Below are 21862 nucleotides of genomic sequence, written 5' to 3'. Positions count from 1 at the left end.
TGCCACAGCTCGCAGACTTCGTCGTTTGCTTATATTCCCCATTGACACTGCCACCTTAAGTTGTCGCCTTCACGGCCGTTCCTCTCCAGTCATATCTACCTTGGTGCCGCATCTCCTCAAGTCACCACCTGCACTGTAGCACCACATGACCATGTCTATCTCGTCATTGGCCTGACGCCTATCTCCGCAATGCTAGCGAACATATAATTAGATGGTTAGATTACATGTAGGATGTTGACTTTTTGGATGGTCGACGATGCCATAAACTCGATACCATCCTACTAGGGATGAAAATTTATCCCGATTATCCATTTACCCACTGTTAAATACCCGAATAGGGTAGGATATAGGTAGCATTTAGTATTCATGAGTACGTTCATGGACAGAAAATACTATCTGATAGGTAGATGGGTACGTGCATACCTATACCCGCGAAACTCGTATACCCGTATAGCCTCCCGGCAGGTGGGCCCAACACTCAAAACCCTACCCTTTGTCCATCACCCCTTCTCAGTTCCCGCAGCAGACCAACGCATCCCGTGAGGCAATCACCCCGTGCTGCCAACCCCACCCCGTTGCTGCCCATTAACGCCCCACAACGCCGCCTCCTAGCACCTCCCTACCCCTACATCGTCCAGTCCCGCCCTGAGTAGCGCAGCACTGCCCAGTCCCTCCCCGCTGCCACCCCGCCCCACCCCATGTGGCCTAGTCTCGCCCCACCGCTGCCTAGCCCCTTCCAGCCCAAACCCCACCCCTCCCCCACATCACCCAGTCCCACCCCGCCCCTCCCTGTCCAACCCCAGCCCCTCCCTGCCACCGCCCAATCCGGCCACATGCCAGCAAGTCCTACCCCACGCCGCCCAACCCCTCCCTACCACCGCCCAGTCCCGCCTCACCCCACCCCACACCGTCTGACGCCCAAATGGGTAAACGTGTATACCCACCAGCAACGGGTATACTTGCAGGCGATGGGTTTGGCACAGCTCTTTCCTCATGGGAATTCGTGAATATACCCTCGAGCAGGTAAAAATTGACGCGTATGAGTGGGCACTACCCATTCCCGCCACATCTAATTGCCATCCTTACATCCTATGCTATATGGAGAGGCGGCTGTAACAAGTTGAGGCCAAAGGGAAAACATGTAACGAAGAATAAACAAAGAGAAAAAAAGCTTGATTTTGAAACAAAAGTTCACCCTCCTAGATGAACACATAGAGTTGAGGTGGATAGAACTCCTCGTCACATGAGCATGGTTAAAGGTTGATTGCTTAAACATGATGTAAATTTAAATATTAACATCAAATATACGGTTGGAAGTGGAAATTGTTGTGAAAGATGGTTCAAAGTACACCACGTAAACTAATATGTGGTGCAAAGTGAATTTACTCTATATTTCTTGTTTATTAATAATACAAAAATAGGAGATCAGTTTCAAATTTTACAAAAATAGGTCTCTGGGCTTGTAACCCGCCCACTGGGCAATTTATTTAAAAATTACAAAAATGTCACGTTCTAATGTTCTCAACCGTCAAAACACCATCTAAATAGTCATAAAAAATTCAACAAAATTTTGGTGGTGTAGGGTATGCTATTATCAAGGACTCCATAAAATTTCAACTCAAACAATAACTTGTACAATAAAAAACAAAAAAGACAAATTCAGGGATAATGAAATTTATCTATTTTGTTTCTCCTCACATAAGTAATATTTTGGATGAAATTTTATGAATGCATTACTTTTGCGATTTTCAAATAAATCACCCCGTAAAGGAGCGTTTTTTTTTAAATAAATCGCCCGCCTTTTGTGCAATTTAGAAATAGCCGCCTATTTTGTACTATTAATAAATAAAAAAGTTAAAAAATTCCGCGGCTGAGCAACGAGTCTCCACGCCTCCACCCAGCAATCATGTGACTAGATGGGTCCTTTATGAGTTGTGACTTGCTAGCCCAACGCCATGGCTCAATGGCTTATTTGTAACTAGACTTCTGAGATAAGCAACGCCAACACCAAGGATCGATCGCCTTGCAGGTGTCGCCGTGATTCCCAGTACACATCACACACTGTTTCTTCACCGTCGAAATCTCATCGTGAGTCGAACACGTAAAAAGAAATAATTTACATAAAAGCGGTAAAAGAACGCGAGGAAAATAAAAAAAAATTGTAATACAACGACTTCATAACGTCACTCATTCTAGTGCTACCCTCACTTAAGTACACTTGATAGGATCTAATGTTTTAGTGTGGATATTTCACCTCTTCCTTCCCCTTATGCACGCATGGGCCCTACGCCTTGCAAGGTGTCACCGAGCTTCTCGATGTATGTCGCACTCTGCTCCTTCACCGATGAAATCTCGTTGTGAGTCGAGCACACAAAAAGAAATAATTTACTTAAAAAGGTAAATGTCGTGAAGAAAATAAAATAAAAAAGAGTATGCAACATGAGGACTTCCCAATAGGTCACACATCCCAGTACTAGTCTCGCCTAAGCATATTTAACTTCGGAATTTTTATAGGATCCAGAGCTTTAGTGCTGGTATACTTCGCCTCTTCCTTCCCCTTATGCACACCATTCGTGTCATCATCGCCACCTCGCATGCTCCCCAGCGTGCGTGTGCCGTAAGCCTTGAAGGGTGTCGTCGTGCTTCCTGGTGCGCATCGCACTCTGTTCCTTCACCGCCAAAATCTCACCGTGAGTCGAGCACGCAAAAAGAAATAATTTACTTAATAGCGGTAGAAGAGCGTGATGAAAATAAAATAAAAAAGGATGCAACATGAGGACTTCCTAGGAGGTCAGCAATCCTAGTACTAAAGCATGCTTAACTTCGGAGTTATGAGGGATCCGATGCTTTAGTGCCGGTATGATCGCATCTGATATACTTTCCTCTTCATTCCCCTTATGCACGTGTTTCATGCCACCCTCGCATGCTTCCCAGCGCGTGTGAGCTCTATGCCTTGCAGGGGGTGTCCATGCTTCCCGATGCACATCGCACTATGTTCCTTCACCGCTGAAATCTCATTGTGAGTCGAGCACGCAAAAAGAAATAATTTACTTAAAAGTGGTAGAAAAACGCAAGGAAAATAAATGAAAAAGGGGATGCAAGTAGGGCCCACACGCACCAAGAAGCGTGCGGGAGTGGCTGCGGCGGCACGAAAGGCGTGCATAAGGGGAAGGAAGAGGGAAGTATGTCAGATGCGATCATACCAGCACTAAAGCTTTAGATCCCATCAGAACTCTAAAGTTAAGCATGCTTAGGTAAGAGCATTACTAGGATGGGTGACCTCCTAGGTAGTCCTTGTGTTTCATCCCCTTATTTTATTTTATTTTCCTTGCGCTCTTCTACTGCTTTTAAGTAAATTATTTCTTTTTACGCGCTCGACTCACAGCGAGATTTTGACAATAAAGGACCAGAGTGTGACGCGCATCGGGAAGCGCGGCGACACCTTGCAAGGCATAGGGCCCACGCGCGCCAGGAAGTGTTCAGGAGTGGTAGCGGCGGTGCAAAAGGCACGCATAAGGGGAAGGAAGAGGCGAAGTAAGCTCATAGAACAATTACTCTACTATATTGTGCCCTCACGGTGAGGACTCCCTAGGAGGTGATCCATCCTAGTACTACTCTCGCCCCAAGCACGCTTAACTTTGGAGTTCTGAGGGGACATCCTATGCCTTGCAGGGTGCCATCACGCTTCCCAGTGTGTGTCGCACTCTGTTTCTTCACCACTGAAATCTTGCTGTGAGTCAAGCATGCAAAAAGAAATAATTTACATAAAAGCACTTGCCAGGAAGAGCGCGAGGAAAATAAAATGGAAAAAGCGATGCACCACGAGAACTTCCTAAGAGGTCACCCATCCTTGTACTACTCTCACCCAAGCATACATAACTTCATAGTTCTGGTGGTACCCTACACCTTTCACGGTGTCACCGTGCTTCCCGATGCGCGTCACACTCTGTTTCTTCACCGCCGAAATCTCGCTGTGAGTCGAGCGGGAAAAAGAAATAATTTACTTAAAAGCGGTAGAAGAGCAGGAGGAAAATAAAATAAAAAGGGGATGCAACACGAGGACTTCCCGTGAGGTCACGCATCCTAGTACTACTCTCGGCCAAGCACACTTAACTTCGGAGTTCTGATGGAATCAGTGCTTTGGTGCTAGTATGATCGCATCCGACATAGTTCGGCTCTTCCTTCCCCCTCTGCATGCTTTTCGCACCGCCGCTACCGATCCCGCACGCTTCCTGGAATGTGTGGGCTTTATGCCTTGCAGGGTGTCTCTGCGCTTCCTGGTGCGTGTCACACTCTGTTCCTTCACCACCAAAATCTTATCGTGAGTCGATCACGCAAAAAGAAATAATTTACTTAAAATGTGAGATCATGTGATGAAAAATTGGTTTGATTGATGAAATTGGTAGAGCAAAGTGATTTAGCATAATGATATTTGGTTGATGTTCATGAGTTGCTAAGATATGCTTGGATAGCATAGTTGGTTTGATGCGCTATCATTAGTTAGGTATGCTTATGTTAGCGTGTTGGTTTTACTTGGAGTCTGTGTGGTGTTGCATGAACTGATCTTGAGTCAAGTCCGGAAGGACTTGTGCTCGTACTCGATTGTTGTTTGATTCATGTGCAGGTGTTGCTCGAAGGCGAACGTGGTTGATGATGGATCGACGAACTAAGTTCAGGGAGGAACTGAGGTTCGGCGACTAGGTTCAGGAGGAACTGAGGTCGTTGTGATCGAGGATGTCATGCGGGGCGTTTGAGCTGAGAGAACAATGCATATGGAGACGAGGCTTTGCGATAGACGCATGAGGTGATCTGATTGTGAGAGGACGTGAAGACTAATTCGTGTTCAAGTCAGAGCAGGCACGAGGGAGTCGTGTGGTGGCTGGACTTAAGACAAGAGTTAGTGTCAAAAACAGACTCTGAGTTGGTTACGTATATGCATGTGTGCATGGGAGATGTGCATGCATGATTACGTAAGAGTTGTTGACTAATTAGCATAATTAACGGAAGTTGGTTGTCCTCTTGTGATTAGAGGATAATAGAGACCAAATTGAATACGATAGAGAGTTGTAGTTTGATTCGGTCACATTTGTGCGTGTGGCTATCTTATAAATAGAGAGGTCTGTTGTATTGTGTAGTAGAAGAGCGCAGAACAGGGCAGCATAGAAACTCGAGAGAGAGCTATTTTGGGATGTCGTGGAAATCCTTGTTGGATGCTTTGGAGAGGCATTTTGTAAACTCATCTATGCAATGAAAATCAAGTTCCGTAAGTTGATGAGTTGCTGATTCGAAATTTTCTCTCTGTTTTATATTCTGCATGCCCGGTTTTGGTTTTCAGTTAATTTCATGTGTCTATGAAGTTTCATCTTGGTTCAATCCATCCAAAACCTTGCTAGAATATCTAGTGTTTGATCTAAGAAAATTTCGAGTGGATTTGGTTTGATCTTGCGTAGCTTTTTGTCAACTCGACTAGATTTTGATCTACTCGATACTGGTTGACACAGTCTGCTTCAAATAGCCATAATTCTTGATCCACATACCCGATTTACTCAATTTGTATTTGGTTAGTTTCTTATTTGAATCTAGGTTCAGCTGTTCAGATTTAAGGGTAATCGGACTAGCGGATCTTTCTCTATATCATTTTTATTAGAGTATGTACAATCTGTTTCAAGTGGAATACCGAGTTTAAATCAATTTTCAATTTGGGTGAATTAATCTTTGAATTTAATTTCCACAATCATTCACCCCCTCTGATTGCATTATTAGAGTATAATCGATCCTACATCACCCATCCTAGTATTACTCTCACCGAAGCACGCTTAACTTTCGAGTCTGATGGGATCCGGTGCTTTAGTGCTGGTATGATCACATCTGACATATTTCACCTCTTCCTTCCCCTTATCCTTATTCACACCTTTCACGCCGCCGTTGCATGCTTCCCGGAGGTCACTCATCTTAGTACTATTCATGGCTAAGCACGCTTAACTTTGGAGTTTTGATGGGATCCGGTGTTTTTGTGCTGGAATGATCGCATCCAACATAGTTTGGCTCTTCATTCCCCTTATGCACACTTTTCGCGCAGCAGCCGCTTTTGCACTCTTCTCGATGTGCATGGGCCTTACACCTTGCAGGGTGTCCCCGTGCTTCCCAGTGTGCGTCACACTCTATTCCTTCACCACCAAAATCTCACTGTGAGTCGAGTGCGCAAAATGAAATAATTAACTTAAAAGCGGTAGAGGAGCATGAGGAAAATAAAGTAAAAAAGGGGATAAAACATGAGGACTTACCCAGAGGTCAACCATCCCAGTACTACTCTCACCCCAAGCACGCTTAACGTTGGAGTTCTGATGGGATTCGGTGTCGTAGTGCTGGTATAATCGCATCAGACATATTTTGCCTCTTTTTTCCCATATGCATACCTTTCACATCGTCGCCACTGTTCTCGCATGCTTCTCAGCGTGCGTGGGCCTTTAAAAATGAATGCATAGCTTTTTTGATTCTGATCTTTGATACCCTACACCTTGTAGAGTGCCACCCGCTTCTTGTTGCGCGTCACACTCTGTTCCTTTATAGCCAAAATCTCGTCGTGAGTCGAGCGCGCAAAAAGAAATAATTTACTTAAACACGGTCGAAGAGCGTGAGGAAAATATATCTAAAGGGGATGGAACACGAGGACTTCCAAGCAGGTCACCCATTCTAGCACTACTCCCGCCCAAGCACACTTAACTTCGGAGTTCTGATGGGATCCGATGCTTTAGTGGTAGTATGATCCTGACGTACTTCACCTCTTCCTTCCCCTTATGCACGCCTTTCATGCCACCTCCGCTCCCGCACGCTTCCCACCATGTGTGGGCCCTATGCCTTACAAGGTGTCGTTGCGCTTCTCGATGCGTGTCGCACTATGTTCCTTCACCGCTGAAATCTTGTCATGAGTCAAGCGCGCAAAAAGAAATAATTTACCTAAAAGTGATAGAAGAGTGCGGGGAAAATAAAATAAAAAGGGGATGCAATATGAGGATTTTGCTGGAGGTCACCCATCCTAGTACTACTCTTGGTCAAGCACACTTAACTTTAGAGTTCTAATAGGATCCGATGCTTTAGTACTGGTATGATGACAATCGACATGCTTCGCCTCTACCTTCCCCATGTGCACGCCTTTCACATCACCACCGCTGCCCTTGCACGATTCCTGATGCCCATGGGCCTACAGCTTGCAGGGTGTCGCTGCGCTTCCCGGTGTGCCTCGCACTCTATTCCTTCATCGCCAAAATCTCGTCATGAGTTGAGCGCGCAAAAAAGAAATAATTTACTTAAAAGTGGTGGAAGAGAGCGAGGAAAATAAAATATAGAAGGGATGCAACAAGTTGACTTCCTAGAAGGTGACCCGTCCTAGTACTACTCTCGCCTCAAGAACGCTTAACTTTGGAGTTTTGATGGGATACGGTGCATTAGTGCTGGTATGATCCCCTGTGACATACTTTGCCTTTTTCTTCCCCATATGCACGCCTTACACGCTGCCATTGCCGTTCTGTCACGCTTCCCATTGTGCGTGGGCCCTACGTTTTGCGGGGTGTTTGCCGTGCTTCCCGGTGCGTGTCACACTCTGTTCCTTCACCACCGATGTCTCGCCATGAATCGAGTGCGCAAACAGAAATAATTTACTTAAAAGCAGTAGAAGAGCGTGATGAAAATAACATAAAAAAGGGTATGCAACACGTGGACTTCCCAGCATATCATCCATCCTAGTACTACTCTCGCCCAAGCACGTTTAATTTCGGAGTTTTGTTGGGATCCGGTGCTTTAGTGCTAGTATGATCGCATCTGACGTACTTTACCTCTTCCTTCCCTTATCCACGCCTTTTGCGCTGCTGCCGTTCCTGCACGCTTCTCAGCGCTCGTGGGATCTATGCCTTGTAGGGTGTCTGCGCTTTGCGGTGCATGTCACACTCTGTTCTTTCACTGCCAAAATCTCGTCGTGAGTCGAGCGTGCAAAAAGAAATAATGTACTTAAAAGCAGTAGAAGAGTGCAAGGTAAATAAAATAAGAATAGGGATGCAACACGAGGACATTCCCGGTGGTCTAGTTACCCATCCTAGTACTACTTTTGCCCAAGCATGCTTAACTTCAGAATCCTGACAGGATCCGATACTTTAGTGTTATTATGATCACAACCAACATACTTCACCTCTTACTTCCCCTTATGCACGCCTTTCATCGCTGCCCTCGCACTCTTCCTGGTGCGCATGGGCCCTACACCTTGTAGGGTGTCATCGCGCTTCCTGGTGCACATCGCACTCTATTCGTTCACCGCCAAAATCTCATTGTGAGTCGAGCATGCAAAAAGAAATAATTTACTTAAAAGCGATAGAAGAGCGTGAGGAAAATAAAATAAAAAAGGGATGCAACAAGAGTACTTCCCCCAGGAGGTCACCCATCCTAAAACTACTCTCGCCTAAGCACGCTTAACTTTGAAGTTCAGATGGGATCTGATGCTTTAGTTCTGGTATGATCGCATCCAACATACTTCGCTTCTTCCTTCCCCTTATGAACGCCTTTCGCGAAGCCCCTGCATGCTTCCCAGCACGCGTGGGCCCTACGCCTTGAAGGGTGTTGCCGCACTTCTCGATGCATGTCGCACACTATTTCTTCCCTGCTGAAATCTCATCTTGAGTTGAGCGCGCAAAAGGAAATAATTTAATAAATAGCAATAGAAGAGCACGTGGAAAATAAAATAAAAAGGGAGAACATGAGGGCTTCCTAGAAGGTCACCCATCCTACTACTAGGATCATTGAAGCATGCTTAACATCAGAGTTTTGATGGATTCCGATGCTTTAGTGCCGGTATGATCGCATCTGACTTACTTCGCCTCTTCCATCTCCTTATGCACGCCTTTCGCACCGCTGCCTCCACTCCCCGACATGCATGGGTCCTATGCCTTGTAGGGTATCAACATGCTTTCTGATGCGCGTCGCACTCTATTCCTTCAACGTTGAAATCTCACTGTGAGTCAAGCAGCAAAAAGAAATAATTTACTAAAAAGCAGTAGAAGAGTGCTTGGAAAATAAAGTAAAAAAGGGATGCAACACAAGGACATCCCATGAGGTCACCCATCTTAGTACTAAGATCACCGAAGCACGCTTAACTTCAGAGTTCTGATGGGATCTGGTGCTTTAGAGCTGATATGATCGCATCTGACGTACTTCACCTCTTCCTTCCCCTTATGCGTGCCTGGATGATGCCACCGCCGCTCCCGCCTGCTTCCCGTCGCGCGTGTGCCCTACACATTGCAGGGTGTCGCCACGCTTCCCAGTGTGTGTCGTACTCTATTCCTTCACCGTTGAACTCTCAGTGTGAGTCGTTCTCAGGACATCACGTATCCTAGTACTACTCTAGCCGAAGCATGCTTAACTTTGGAGTTCTGATGGGATTCGATGCTTTAGTGCTAGTCTGATCGCATCAAACATAGTTCAGTTCTTCATTCCCTTTATGCACGCTTTTTGCGCCGCCGCCGCCACTTTCGCACACTTCTCAGCGCACGTGGGCCTTACGCCTTGCAGAGTGTCAACCCGCTTCCCAACAGGTTACCCATCTTAGTACTACTCTCATCCAAGCATGCTTAACTTTGGAGTTCTGATGGGATCCGGTGCTTTAGTGCTAGTATGATCACATCCGATATACTTCGTCTCTTCCTTTCCCTTATGCACGCCTTTCACGCCACCACCGCCGCTCCTCGATACGCGTGGGCCATACACCTTGCAAGGTGTCACCACGCTTCCGGTTGTTCATTGCACTCTTTCCTTTACCACCGGAATCTCACCGTGAGTTGAGTGCGTAGAAAGAAATAATTTACTTAAAAGTGGTAGAAGTGCGCGAGCAAAATAAAATAAAAATGGGATGCAACATGAGGACTTCACCCGAAAGGTCACCCATCCTAGAACTACTCTCGCCCAAGCACACTTAACTTTAGAGTTCTTATAGGATCTAGTGCTTTTGTGCTAGTATGATCGCATCCAACACAGTTCGCCTCTTCCTTCCCCATATGCATGCATTTCGTCCTGCCATCGTTACTCCACAACGCACATGGGCCCAATGCCTTGTAGGGTGTCACTAGGCTTCCTGGTGCGTGTCACACTCTATTGCTTCACCGCTGACATCTCGCCATGAGTCGAGCATGCAAAAAAGAAATAATTTCCTAGCAGGTCACACATCCTTGTACTACTCTCATCCAAGCACACTTAACTTTGAAGTTTTGATGGGATCTGATGCTTATTGCTAGTGTGATCACATTCGACATACTTTGCCTCTTCCTTCCCCTTATGGATGCCTTTCACGCTGCCACTGCTCCCCCTCGCTTCCCGACACGCGTGGGCCCTACCTGTTGAAGGGTATCGCCGCACTTCCATGTGCATGTCATACTCTGTTCCTGCACCGCTGAAATATCGCCGTGAGTCGAGGGTGCAAAAAGAAATAATTTACTTTAAAACAGTAGAAGAGCGTGAGGACTTCCCAGAAGGTCACCATTCCTAGTACTACTCTAGCCTAAGCAAGGTTAAATTCAGAGTTACGATTGGATCCAGTGCTTTAGTGCAGGTGTGATTGCATCCAGCATACTTCCCCTTTTCCTTCCCCTTATGCACGCCTTTCGCGCTGACACCGCCACTCATGTACACTTCCGACGTGTGGGCCTATGCCTTGCATGGTGTCATTGCACTTCCCGGTGCGCGTCGCACTCTGTTCCTCCACCGTTGAAATCTCACCATGAGTCAAACAAGCAAAAAGAAATAATTTACTTTAAAGGGGTAGAAGAGCATGAGGAAAGTAAAATAAAAATAGGGGATTCAACACAAGGACATCACAGGAGGCCAGCCATGCTAGTACTACTCTCGTCCAAGTACTCATAACTTTAGAGTTCTGATGGTATCCGATGCTTTAGTGCTGGTATGATCATATCCGACATACTTTGCCTCTTCCTTCCCTTTATGCATGCCTTTCGCGCCACCGCTGCCGCTCCCGTAAGCTACCCGGCACGCATGGGCCCTACGCCTTGCAGGGTGTCGTTGCGCTTATCGGTCCACGTCAGACTCTATTATTTCATCGCTGAAATCTCACCATTAGTGGAGCGCAAAAAGAAATAATTTACTTCAAAGTGGTAGAAGAGAGCGAGGAAAAAAATAAAATAAGATGCAACACGAGAACTTCCCAGGAGATCACCGGTCTCAATACTACTCTAACCCAAGCACGCTTAACTTTGGAGTTTTGATAAAATTAGGTGCTTTAGCACTGGTATGGTCACATCCGACAAACTTCAAATCTTCCTTTCGCTTATGCACGCCTTTCACACCACCCCCGCGTGCTTCCTGACTCACGCGGGCCCTATGCCTTGCAGGGTGTCACCTCACTTCCCTGTGCGTGTGAAGGGATCGGTGACATCCTAAGAGAGGGGGTGAATTAGTACACTTCGAACTATTTTGACTCCAAAAACAACACAAGATAAACCTATATCAATTTCTATCTAAATGTGCTCTTGGTTTATCTAGTGTGTCTACTCTACCGATCAAAGCACTTGCAACCAATCTAAGAATGCAAATTGCAAGAATGTAAATGCAGAAATGTAAATAAGGTAGAGAGAACAAACTGTACACAAGGATTTTTTTTCCGTGGTATCGATGGCATGAATGCAACCCCTAGTCCACGTTGGAGCTCCACAAAGGATATGCTCCTGGTCAGCACCAGGTCACGGCTCTTGAGCCACCAAGTCACAAAGACAAGGCCTCCACTGGATGAACCATCAAGCCACCAAGTCAAGGTCTCACCACTAGGCTCTCTTTCAGTTCCTTGTCGCTGTGATCACTTTGGAGCTTGAGCCACCAAGGCAAGGTCTCCACTTCCCTGCACAATCGCCTTGCTGCCGCTTCACACCAAGTCGAAGGGTCAACAAACTTGCCGGTGAGTCACCAAGACTCCAAGGTGCCGACGTACCACTTAGTACAAGGTTGGATCACTCCTTAATCCACTCTCTAGGCAGCAATCACCTAGCAATACTCTCTCTAGGCCTACAAGCACTAATCACTCTCTAATAGTATGCGTAATCACCTTGAATGATCACTTTGAGCACTTTGGTGGCTTGGATGTCTTCTCAAGTGTATATGAACTTGTCTGGACTCTAGCAGCATGCCACACCTTTAAATGACTAAGTGGAGGGATATTATAGCCTCAAACCCACGCACTAGCCATTAACCCAAGCACACTTAACTTCGGAGTTCCGATTGGATCCAGTGTTTTAGTGCGGTTGTGATTGCATCCAACATACTTCCCCTCTACCATCTCCTTATGCATGCCTTTTGCGCCAACGTCACCGCTCCCGCATGCTTCCCGGTGCATGGGTCCTATGCCTTGCAGGGTGTCACCACACTTTCTAGTGCACTTCACACTCTATTCCTTCACCGCCAAAATCTTGCTGTGAGTTGAACACGCAAAAAAGGAATAATTTACTTAAAAGTGATAGAAGAGAGCGAGGAAAATAAAATAAAAATATGGGATGCAACACGAGGACTTCCACAGTGGTCACCCATCCGAGTACTACTTTCACTCAAACACGCTTAACTTCGAAGTTCTTATAGGATCTGGTGCTTTAGTGCTAGTATGATTGCATCCAACATACTTCGGCTCTTCCTTTCCCTTATGCATTCCTTTCGCGCCTACCCGTACGCTTCCCGACACGCATGGGCCCTACGCCATGAAAGGTGTCACCGCGCTTCCCTATGCATGTCATACTCTATTCCTGCACCGCCGAAATATTGCCATGAGTCGAGCACACAAAAAGAAATAATTTACTTAAAAGCGATAGAAGAGCGCGAGAACTTCCCAGGAGGTCACCCATCCTAGTACTACTCTCACCTAAGTAGACTTAACTTCGGAGTTCTGATGGTATTCGATGCTTTAGTGCTGGTATGATGGAATCCGACATACTTTTGACTCTTCCTTCCCCTTATGCACGCCTTTCGCGCTGTCGCCACCTGTCGGTGAATCAGGAACCAGAGGTCCCTGAGTTCCGAGGCCAGGCCAGCAGTTTGCCATGTGGCGCCCTTCCGCGGGGATCATCTCCGTGAGGTACGAGAAAACTGAGTCCCGGGAGGGGGTGCTCGGGGCCATGAACAGTGGTCCCCGAGTACCCGAGTTCCCCGATGATCCGCGAAGACCAAGTACCGGGAAGAAAGTGCTCGGGGTCATGAACAGTGGCCCCCGAGCACTCAAGTCCCCCGACGATCAGAAAAGCAGAGTATCGGGAAGGGCGTGCTTGAGACTGCGAACAGCGGCCCCCGAGCACCCGAGTACCCCGAGGACCCAAGGGAGTTAGTTCTGGAAGAGGGTGCTCGGGGCCGCGAACAGCGGCCCCCGAGCACTCGGTTCCCCGAGGATCTGAACAGTCAATTCCGGGAGAGAGTGCTCGGGGCCGTGAACAGTGGCCCCCGAGCACTCGGTTCCCCGAGGACCAATAAAGGGCATATCCGGTAGAGAGTGTTCGGAGATGTGAACAGTGACCCCTGAGCACTCGGTTCCCCGACGGCCTAAGAAGTCCTTCGCCGGTGGTCCCCACAGAGGTCCAGCGGTGAGGTGTCAACCAGTGAAAGGCTCGATGCCGCATTTAAGAGGGCGCGTGGCCTGTCACTTCCAACCGCTCCTGCCACACTAGGTGTCAGTCCCTGCCACATTCTGGCAGGAGGGCGTGGGGGCATTTAATGCACGGGTCCCATCTCGCGTCATCCGGCGCGACTCGGGATAGCATCGCGAGGCCTAAGGCGCCCCCTGCCGCCCTGCTGTGTCAGGCGTACAAGACCGAACGGGCACGCTGGGCTGCTCAGTGGCCGCCCAGTGGGCCCTCTCCGCGGCGCCCATTGCAGAACGACATCATGACGATCGAGACCGGGCGGGGGCGCGTTTTCAACCCCCGTCACTTCGCGCAGCAGCCCATGATGGTTGCTTTTCCATTTATGGCGCCTTGGAACTCGTGCCCTCCCTTTCGGGGCACGCTACCACCAGCGAGTATTTAAGAGGAGCCGGTGGGCACAGAAAGTCTCTCCAACCCGGACGAAGATCGAAGACAGAAGAACACCCCATTACAAGCACAGAAGCTGAGACCACCAAAGAACAAGGAGCCCGAAGCTCTAGGATAGACAAACATTCTTGTAAGCAGCAACATCCCTAAGAGACATTCTCAGTGCATTTATAGCATCCACACAGGAGTAGGATATTACGCTCAGTGCGGCTCGAACCTGTCTAAAAACCTCCGGTGCATTTACTGCATTCTACATCCGATCATTCCATTCCACCTGCCATCGCATTTACGCCTATTTATTTCACCCGCAAAACAGATTCAGAATCATCTCCTCGGCCGAATCTCAAAGGGGGTCCCTCCGGATCCCTACTTTAGGAGTTTACCCTCCGACACCACCGCTCCTGCAAGCTTCTCGGTGCATGTGGGCCCTACGCCTTGCAGGGTGTCCCTGTGCTTCCCGTTGCGTATCGCACTCTGTTCGTTCACCGCTGAAATCTTGCCGTGGGTCGAGGGCGCAAAAAGAAATATTTTTCTTAAAAGTGGTAGAAGAGGGCGTGGACTTCCCAGGAGGTCACCCTTCCTAGTACTACTCTAGCCCAATCACGATGAGATCCGATGCTTTAGTGTTGTTATGATCATATCTGATATATTTCAATTCCCTTATGCACATCTTTCGCGCCGCTCCCGCACTGTTCCCAGCGCGCATGGGCCCTACGCCTTGCTGGGTGTCGCCGCGCTTCCCGGTATGCATCGCACTTTGTTCCTTTACCGGCATTACCGCTGAAATCTCGCTATGAGTCGAGCGTGAATAAGAAATATTTTACTTAAAAGCAGTAGAAGAGCGCGAGGAAAGTACTTTTTTACTTTTTTATTGTGAGCTGGATTGTTCGACTTTTGTTTTTTTCCTTGACTTGGATGTAGTGACATCATCATTCTTGAATTTACTATGGGTTGGACACAGTTGAACATTTTTTTTACTATGGTTTGATTGCAGGCTCATTATCCGCTGGGCATGTGTTGTAGCAGAGGTCAAATGGGTTTATTGCAAAGCCATGGGTGTCATACAGGACAATGTTAAACCATACGTTCATGGCAGAACGCATGACGTGCAACCGAATCCATGCATAGCTGTTGTACATTCACGGTTAATTAGTTGGTTAGATTAGCTCTACCTGTTGGATCTATCTCTTAGTTACAATATCTAACAACTGTATCATCCTCTTGTAACCTCGTGTACTACAAATACACCCGATCAATGAAGCTATCATTGGCGTGAACTTGTTTCCATTTTCATGGTATCAGCATCCCTTTCCTGCACCTGAACAGATTGGACGCATCTCTTTTAGTTGAACTTGTTTCCAAGACAGACGTTGCGAAGGCGTCTGCCATGGCCATCGCCTCCGCAAACCCCGCAGCTTTCATCCCGAAGCTGGACCTCCAACAGTGAAGCGAAATGTTTCAGGTGACACCAAGCTATGGACACATTTTACAAAAACAAACCATCAATCCCATCTTGTGAATGCAAATTTGTGATGAAACTGCACCCACAATTTACGTGTACGATCCCCACTGTTAGGTTCTGGCCTATCAAGATGGTGTTCGCGATCTCACTTTTGTGCGCCAAGCGAATTGAATCTAGTGAAAGAGCACAAACACTAGTGAAGCGAAATCGAATTATATCACAAAACAAAGGAAATTAAATAAGGGATGAATGAAATGTTACCTGTAATCTGCAGCACGGGAAGGAAATGGCTTAGGCATATTGTCGGACAGAAGCTGAGTGTGACGGTGATGGTTAACTTGGTGTGCATGTCTACCTTCAGCCCGAACTCGAGGATGGCCGTCTTGATCTGTGGTGGTGAGGATGGCCGTTCGAGGATGTGCTCATCACCTTCCTTCCGTGCAATTCGGATGTGTTCACATGTCAGGCATCCGATATGCCCAGAATTATCAAGAAGGTGATCGAGCACAGGATAGAGGTTTGTCCTGGGGCCAAGCCCGTTAAACAAAAACTGCATCATTTTGCGACAGATCATAAAGAAGCTATTTGGGAATAGAAATGCAAGCTGCTGAAGCTAGGAATAATACGGCAAGTATTCCATCCCGAGTGGTTAGCAAACCCTGTGATGGTCAATAAAGAATGTTCAAAGGATCCTTTTCCACTACTACAAATTGACCAACTAGTTGACTCGACTTCGGGATGCGAGTTACTTTGTTTCCTAAATGCCTACTCTGTTATCATCATATTCGTATGTGTAAGATGATGCAGAGAAAACTGCCTTCATCACTCCATCTAGGATGTATTGCTATGCAAAAATGCCTTTCAGTGTGAAGAGTGTTGGTCCTGCTTTCCAACGAGCTATTCAGATTACTTTTGAGCCACAAATCAGTAGAAACCTAGAAGCTTACATTGATGATGTGGTTGTAAAGAGTAAAGAAAAAGAAAATCTACTCGATAATTTGCGAGAGACCTTTGACAACCTCAAGAAGAATCGCATGATGCTTAATCTTGGGAAGTGCGTACTCAGACTGGCCTTTGGTAAGTTACTCGGTTCTTAGTATCCAGTTGTGGAATTGAGGAAAACCCTGAGAAAATTAAAGCTATTGTGGACATGAGATATCCAAGTACTGTAAAGGAAGTCTAAAAACTTACCGGATGCATGGCTGCTCTGAACCGCTTTATTTCCCGGTTAGGTGAAAAATAATTACCTTTTTTAATCTTTTAATGAAAAATGATGGTTTTGAGTGGATAGAGCAAGCAAAATCAGCATTCCAAATTTCCAAGGCACATACATTCATCCCGGCAAGAAAAATGACCTTTTTCGCGTCCTCTAGATGGAGAAGGAGACTCTGCATGAGTTCCTTCGATGCTTCAACAACACCTAGAACACCATCCCAAAGATAACCGTGGTTATGTCATCCAAGCATTTACCCAAGGGCTTAGGAGCCACCGGTGTGTTGAAGACGTCACCATGGAAGAGCCTACTAAGGTCCAGGAGCTAATGGAGATTTTTTACAAAACTGCCAATGCTAAGGAGGCTCTCCTATTCATCAAAAAAAGGGATCAGGGCATATAGTGCCCTCAACCTGAACTAGATGATGACTCATTGAAGAATAAGGGCAAGAAGAAGAACTCGAAGGGATGCAAAGGTAAGAAAACTAAGACTCATTATGTTTTGGCAGATCTTCCCGACACTTGTCCTGACAAGCATCGAGGCTCATCCCAGGACAAGGGCAAGCAATTCGACACTGGTGAGCGCTTTGACAAGCCCTGGTGTGACTTCCACCAAACAAAGGTCACAGTCTCTAGGAATGTTGCGTCTTCTAGAATGCGGTCAAGGTAGAGTTCAAGAAGAGTAAGAGGATAGCACCACAGGTTGCGAGCCAGAGTAGAGACCAGTTCTAGTGATGACTCGGACTAGCTACCTTCCAAAAGGAGAATAGGACTACCAACCACATGTTTAGCGGCTTGACATTCATGAATCCAAAAGGTAGTACAAGATGGTGGCTCGAGAAGTATTAGCTGTCATCCCCAAGAGTCGCCAGGCGGTAAAATGGTCAAACATCAACATCTCCTATGACCAAGAAGACTGCCTAGAGAACTTTGCCCGGCAAGCCGCTTCCCAATAGTGGTCGAGCCCATCATCAACAACTGTAAGTTTACCCGAGTGCTAATGGATGGAGGCAGTTTCTTGAACATCCTGTTCATAGGTGCACTTGATGTGATGCAAATTTCTTGATCTACCAATTAACTGATTACTCAAGCCTTCCACAGTATAATACACAGATCTTCAGCCACGCCTATCAGCTAGATAATGCTTACCGTTACCTTCAGGAAGCCTGACAACTTCCAAATGGAAAATATTATGTTCGATGTGGTCAGTTTTGAGATAACATACAATGTCATCTTAGAACGACCAACCCTAGCCAAATTCATGGCAGTCGAACACTACTCTTACCAGTGCATGAAGATTCTAGGACCCAAGGGAGTCATCACTATCCGGGGCTGCACTAAGACATGTCTATGTTGTGACAAACAGAGCCTCAACATGGTGGTACAACACCAACCCAATAAGGAGACAAAGAACTCGGGGCCCAAAGTAGTCATCAAGTCTCACGATGACATCAAGACCATTCCTCTAGACCTAGTGGAGACATCCAAGATTGTCCGGGTAGTTAGGGAACAGGTAGGCTATGCTAGCAAAAACAAAAATTTCTACCATGTTCAACCAAGAAACCATGCGAGTAGGAGATCATGGATCATTACCACTAGACGGAGAGTGTAGTGAAAAAAGAGTTAGAGTAACCTAATCCAACATCATGCATGTTGATGTAGAGGAAGAAGCTCCTATAAGCTCCCCAGTAAGCTCCAGCAAGCTCCTCGACAAGCACTAATGAGCTCCCCGACAAGCCCTTCCTAGTCAGGATCAACCAAGAGATGAACCAACAGCTGCTTCTAGTCCTTGTTGAGTCGATTAGCACCACAATATTACCAACGGATCTATGGTATCCACACATCCAGGGCTGGAACATCAATTGCTGGTGTGCTAGTACCGCATGTACAACTAGGGTTTTGAGAGGTCGGGTAGATAGGGCACAGCTACGATTTCAGAGTGGCTTGATTGTACACGCCCCTCCCCACGCCTCCCCTTATATAGATCCTACTATGGGCTCCCATGTTGGTCTCCCATCAGGACTCTAGTCCCTCACGGATCTCAATCCGATCAAACCCTCTTATAGATATGTCAATGATTGGTGAACCACCTATCTTATGAACTTGTCGAATAAAAGGGAGGTGCACTAAAATAGGTCTATGTTGTGACAAATGGAACCTCGACATGGCAGTACAACACCAACCCAATAAGGAGACCAAGAATTCAAGGCCCAAAGTAGTCATCAAGTCTCACGATGACATCAAGACCATTCCTCTGGATCTAGTGGTGTCATCTAAGATTGTCTGCGTTGTTGGGGAATGGGTAGCCTATGCTAGCAAGAACAAAAATTTCTACCACGTTCAACCAGGAAACCATGCAAGTAGGGGATCATTGATCGTTACGACTAGAGGTAGAGTGTAGTGGAAAAAGAGTTGGGGCAAAAACTTAATCTTTCAAGCTATTTTTGGCCTCAAAAAATTCTTCAAACCTAACGAAGTAGGGAAGAAACGGATGTAACTTTTTTTTAGATGTTCGTAGAGTCAAAATCGGAGTCCGTATGCAAAAGTTATGCCTGTTTTACCGAATACACTCTGAGTCACCTATCAAATTATAACTCTCGATGAAATTTGGCAAAATTAGTCATTAGTGACGGGTCATGGTTATGACGCGTCACTAATAACCTTCGGCAAAGAATGTTAAAATGATAAAATATCCAGTTTCTATCACAACTACGTGATAGCAGAGGTGGTAAGGTGGCTACACACGCGAGGAGGAGGTCGTGGGTTCAATTTCTATTGAACGCAAACTTGAAAATAATGTGAAAAAAGCGTGGCTTGTGAGGCATATGGAGATGGCTTGTGATGGGATGGATCGGGTGAAAAAATATTTTTTGACTTTTTTGTGTCCAAAAAATACGAAAAATATTCATCATCATTAGTGACGGGTCAAGATTACAACCCGTCACCAATGTTCAGTCAATAGTGATGGGTCACAGTTACGATCCGTCACTAATGACTGAACATTAGTGACGGGTCACAGTTATGACCTGTCACTAATGACCTCATTAGTGACGTGATAAGAGTGACGGGTACGGACCCGTCATTAATGTCAGTTATCACCCGTCACTAATAATCTTTTTTCACGTAGTGGACTCCATCTGTAGGTTGAAGCAAGGAGAGGGTAAGTAAACCTTACTAGAAGAGAGGACGGTAAGGGGTCTTTGAGCATAGCTTTTATTCTTTCCAAAATCTAAGGTTGTGTTTTAGGTCGATATGGCTCTAATACCACCTCTGTTAAGACCAGTTCAACAAACAAACTAATCTCATCTATGTGTTGAGCCCAGGAATCAATCCCAACATATAGTGACTTCATTGATTATAATCATTACAATATCCATACTTAATCGAATTAACTGACTTCTAAAAGTGACCTTCAAGGGTCAAAGAACTAAATAAACTGCATCAGAACTAAATAAACTGCATCAGAACTATACAAACTACAAAGACTCTAATCCTTTACAACTCTTCCACAAGCATTATCGATGTAGAAAGCATCTTAGAATGATCCACCTTTAGCATACTCCTTGATACCTTCTCGAACTGAGTGTTTGGTAATAACAAGAGTGAGCACTTATCGTACTCAGCAAGTTGTGAAGGAAATAGTATGCATATGAAGGCTTTAACATGAATATGGCTAAATGGCTCTTTTGCATAAACAGCATTTAAGTAAAAGCATTCAAAATGTGATAATAATTAAGTGAATAACACACCACCTCAAGATTCCATCCATCTTAACCTAACCAACAAATTTCCAACACTTCAACCAAAGTTCCATCCACTCAGGTTGAACCCTTCAATCATGATTCCCACCACCCTAACTGAGGACCCTCAACTATAATTTCCACCATCGCCGTTGACCAGACTAACCAAAACATCAAGTTATAATCATGGTAGGTTTTCAGTGTTGCTCATGACCGTGAGCACGGCTGAATATTCAGTTTAAACTCTGTAGACGTTGTACTTTACTCACAAGTCATTTCTTCCCATTTTGCCGAGCATCCGTTGGCCAATAGAAAACTTTTACACACTACCGAGGTGTGTGCTAGGAATCCACTATAAAGCCTTTATAATGCCCCTCTCAACACATGTCTACCCGCTAAGGTTTCACTGCTGCGTGATTCCACCTCAACAATGGAAGCCCGCTCTTGCGCCTTACGGATTTAAGGAAGTCCATCCCTTCCATTCCTCATACCACTAAATGGTCTGCATTATGCTAAGAGTAAAGCAAATTGATTGGCTAGGCCCTTCCCATACCAGGCTTATGGTTGTACTGAAAACACAAAAAAATCACCCCATGAACTGATCCTTAGATTTGAGCAAGACTACCACTTTTCCAACCGTACATCACCTACCGATCATACCACTTGCTCAAATTCCTACACCATGTTGCTACAAATTTATTCCATCATATTTTATCATGGTTGCATATGGCCATTTTCATGTTTTTGGAACAATTATCAATATTACCATCCCAAAGCAAGGTTAAGCATCATCTACCCTTCCATACCCCAAAACCATAATGTAGTGACAAGGACGATAAGGGTAAACTAGGGTAAAGCCTAACTCATGGGATTCCCAACATGTTATTACCATGCATGTTTGTAAAATAAAACATATGTAAAACTAGGATAAATATGTTCAAGAACAAAACTTGCATTCACTAAACTCAGTTGGCTCTTCAAAATCCTGATCCTGCAATCCTTCTAGCTCCTCTGAAACGTTGATGTCTACTTGCCATATGCTGAAAAACAACAACACATAAACACCAAGATCTAAAAAGAACTAAATATCACACAACAAACATCATCAGATACAAGATCACACTTTTCTACATAGTTCGACGAAAGAACGGGTCAAAATGGAGCTACGGCTAACAAGTTAAGATTTTCTAAAGATTAAAAGAACTAAAAATATTATCCACAGATGAAATTATGTTTCTAGGAATTTTCTAGAATTTTTCAAAGTCATATATGATTTTCTAGGATTTTTCTAAAATTTTCTAACATTTATTTGAATTATAAATTATTTAAAACTGTTAAACAGAATTAAATAAACCTGTAAACACTATTAATATTATCAAAAATTAATTTCTTAA

General features: G+C 45.6%; 12 pseudogenes; 1 reads left to right on the top strand and 11 right to left on the bottom strand.

Moving 5' to 3' along the window:
* The first annotated feature begins 3189 nt into the window (after positions 1-3189).
* LOC133929946 (5S ribosomal RNA) lies at positions 3190-3308 on the top strand (annotated as a pseudogene).
* Positions 3309-4045: 737 nt separating this feature from the next.
* Positions 4046-4163, bottom strand: LOC133929957 (5S ribosomal RNA; annotated as a pseudogene).
* Positions 4164-6262: 2099 nt separating this feature from the next.
* On the bottom strand, positions 6263-6382 carry LOC133929953 (5S ribosomal RNA; annotated as a pseudogene).
* Positions 6383-6655: 273 nt separating this feature from the next.
* LOC133929951 (5S ribosomal RNA) lies at positions 6656-6774 on the bottom strand (annotated as a pseudogene).
* A 927-nt stretch (positions 6775-7701) lies between these two features.
* LOC133929966 (5S ribosomal RNA) lies at positions 7702-7820 on the bottom strand (annotated as a pseudogene).
* Positions 7821-8393: 573 nt separating this feature from the next.
* Positions 8394-8514, bottom strand: LOC133929952 (5S ribosomal RNA; annotated as a pseudogene).
* Positions 8515-9072: 558 nt separating this feature from the next.
* On the bottom strand, positions 9073-9191 carry LOC133929958 (5S ribosomal RNA; annotated as a pseudogene).
* Positions 9192-9546: 355 nt separating this feature from the next.
* On the bottom strand, positions 9547-9669 carry LOC133929954 (5S ribosomal RNA; annotated as a pseudogene).
* A 220-nt stretch (positions 9670-9889) lies between these two features.
* LOC133929939 (5S ribosomal RNA) lies at positions 9890-10010 on the bottom strand (annotated as a pseudogene).
* Positions 10011-10831: 821 nt separating this feature from the next.
* On the bottom strand, positions 10832-10950 carry LOC133929955 (5S ribosomal RNA; annotated as a pseudogene).
* A 226-nt stretch (positions 10951-11176) lies between these two features.
* On the bottom strand, positions 11177-11295 carry LOC133929956 (5S ribosomal RNA; annotated as a pseudogene).
* A 1238-nt stretch (positions 11296-12533) lies between these two features.
* LOC133929977 (5S ribosomal RNA) lies at positions 12534-12652 on the bottom strand (annotated as a pseudogene).
* Positions 12653-21862: the final 9210 nt, after the last annotated feature.

This window comes from Phragmites australis, chromosome 9 (genome assembly GCF_958298935.1).
Source record: "Phragmites australis chromosome 9, lpPhrAust1.1, whole genome shotgun sequence".
Taxonomy (NCBI): Eukaryota; Viridiplantae; Streptophyta; class Magnoliopsida; order Poales; family Poaceae; genus Phragmites; species Phragmites australis.
Note: the sequence above shows the minus strand (reverse complement) of the source record. Positions and strands in the feature narration are given on the sequence as shown.